Source organism: Octopus bimaculoides, chromosome 10 (genome assembly GCF_001194135.2).
Source record: "Octopus bimaculoides isolate UCB-OBI-ISO-001 chromosome 10, ASM119413v2, whole genome shotgun sequence".
Classification (NCBI taxonomy): Eukaryota; Metazoa; Mollusca; class Cephalopoda; order Octopoda; family Octopodidae; genus Octopus; species Octopus bimaculoides.
In genome coordinates this window covers 85,679,751-85,682,112 of record NC_068990.1, presented here as the reverse complement: position 1 = coordinate 85,682,112, position 2,362 = coordinate 85,679,751, and the positions used below count along the sequence as shown (strand labels likewise).

The 2,362-nt window shown below is 42.2% G+C and overlaps 1 long non-coding RNA gene across 1 annotated transcript in view; it reads left to right on the top strand.

Annotated features, from left to right (window-relative positions):
* The window catches only part of LOC106884268 (uncharacterized), a 101,988-nt gene that overhangs the window by 81,259 nt on the left and 18,367 nt on the right, over nucleotides 1-2,362 (top strand). The window lies entirely within an intron of this gene.

The window sequence follows — 2,362 nt, the reverse complement described above, 5'->3', positions numbered from 1 at the left end:
GTGATGGCAGTGATTTAGTGGTGATGGCGGTGTAAGGAAGATGAGGAGGAGGAGGAAGAAAAGTGGTGGTAGTGGTAGTGGTGGTGGTGATGGTGGTGATGGTGACACTGATAACGAGAGGATGATGATGATGATGATGATGATGATGGTGGTGGTGGTGGTGGTGGTGGTGGTGATGACGTTGGTAATGATGCTATTGATGATGATGATGCTGATAACAATAATTATGTTGTCATTGGTTGAGGTGGGGGTTTTGGTAGTGGTGGTTGTGGTGGTGGTAGTAATAGTTGTAGTCAAAGAAGGAGAAATAGTGACAGTAGAAGTGATTGAATGAACAGTAGTAGTAGTAGTAGTAGTAGTAGTAGTAGTAGTAGCAGAGACAGTGGTGGTGACTGTTGCAATAATAGTGATGGTGGCGGTGATAGTTGTTATAGCAGTTGTGGTAGTAGCAGTTGTAGTGGTTGTGGTGATAATGGTGGTGGTAGTGGTAGTGGTGTTGATGTGGTGTTGAAGGTGACAGTAATAATAGTAGTGGTAGTGGTGTTGGTGGTAGTAGTAATAGTAGTAGTAGTAGTAGTGGCGGTGGTGATAGTGGTGGTGGTGGTGACCAGCAATTGTTTAATAAGAATTCTGATCTCCAAGACTTCCTGTCATTTGTCTTAATCTCTCGCCTTTTACGCTAAATCCTTCATTTCACAATCAAACATTTAAAACACACTTTGATCTCTCTCTATATATCCATCCATCTATCTATCTATCTATCTGCCTATTTGTCTGTCTATCTATCTATCTATCGATCAATCGATCTGTCTATCTATCAATTGCACACACTTCTTTCTCCAAACTGCTACTATACTTTCCTCTTTTCCTCCCTCTCTCTTTCTGTCTGACAGGGCTATCTTCCTCTCTTGCACTCTCTCTCTTTCAGTCTTTCTTATATGGTCACTCACTTTTTCCTAGTTTTTTCTCCAGAATTGTATTTTACTAGCTCTAAACAATCTTTCTTTCTTTCTTTCTTTCTTTCTTTCTTTCTTGGGAGGGGAACAGTCGATTAGATCGAGCCTAGTGCGCAACTGGTACTTAATTTATCGACCCCGAAAGGATGAAAGGCAAAGTCGACCTCGGCGGAATTTGAACCCAGAACGTAAAGACAAAACGAAATACCGTTGAGCATTTCGCCCGGCGTGCTAACGTTTCTGCCAGCTCATTATCTTGTGCCAACTCAGCGCCTTTATCAAATATTGCCGTCGATTAATTCGACATCTGGTACTACGTACCTTCCTTCAAAATATGGTACCAATGCTAATCAATTGTGATTGGCAGACAAAACTCGAAGTAGCATTTAGTTATGTTAGCTTACGTACGCGGTTCAAATTTCTCAGAGGTGTTCTTTGTCTTTCATCTTTCTGAAATCCATAAACATAAAGTACCAGTCATTACAGGCGGGATCGATTTAATCGACTGTACCTTCATTGAGAGAATTGGAAGAGTTGCTAGAGAGTATATGTTCTCCCTCTCTGTAAACTGGGTTCGAATTCCACTTAGGTCAACTTTGCCTTTTATTCTTTCGGGGTCGATAAATAAAATCTGTGAAGTTCTGGGTTCTCTCCCTTTCATTTTCTCACTCACTCACGCACACTCCCCCCCTCTCTCTCTCTTTCTCTCTTAATATTGCCTTTAACTGACAAGCTGACATCTTACAATAAACAGTAAGGTAATAGGAAACCAATTTTGTACTCAACCGCAAAATTCCATAACAATCACACAGTATTCTGTGAACGCACTCATCAGGAGCCATTCGTTGACCTCAAAACACAAAGAGGAAATTCTCTTGTTATAAATCATTGGTTTCATTACTGAATGGGGTGGGGCAGAGGATTGGCAGAAAAATGTATGAAAACAATTCCACGCGACATTTGTCCCAAATCTTTACGTTGTGATTTCATATCTTATCAGGGTCCAACCTTACACAGTTATTTCTTCGAGTTGATAAAGGAACAACCAAGGACTTTGGGTTGATGCTATCGACTAACTCGGAACCGAAGATTCCATGGGCGGACCCGGGGAGGGTGTGTGTGCTGATGGGCGTGTGCCACCCCCCCCTCAAAACAAGAAGTGCGTCCCTGTACATAATGTTATTACTCCCTTCTCTCCTGGAATTTTATTCCCTTCTGACCTCGTGCTCTCCCTTCGAAAAATTCCTGGGACCGGCCCTGGATCCTTTCTCCCTCAGTTAATGAAGAAATATTGACTGTTCTTAGTTTAAAACCCATTCGCAATTATCCGTCTTACATTCTCTCGATTTTCTGTAACTCAGACTTTCTCATGGGGACCAAATGAAAAAGGCGCCCCCCCCCCCCCC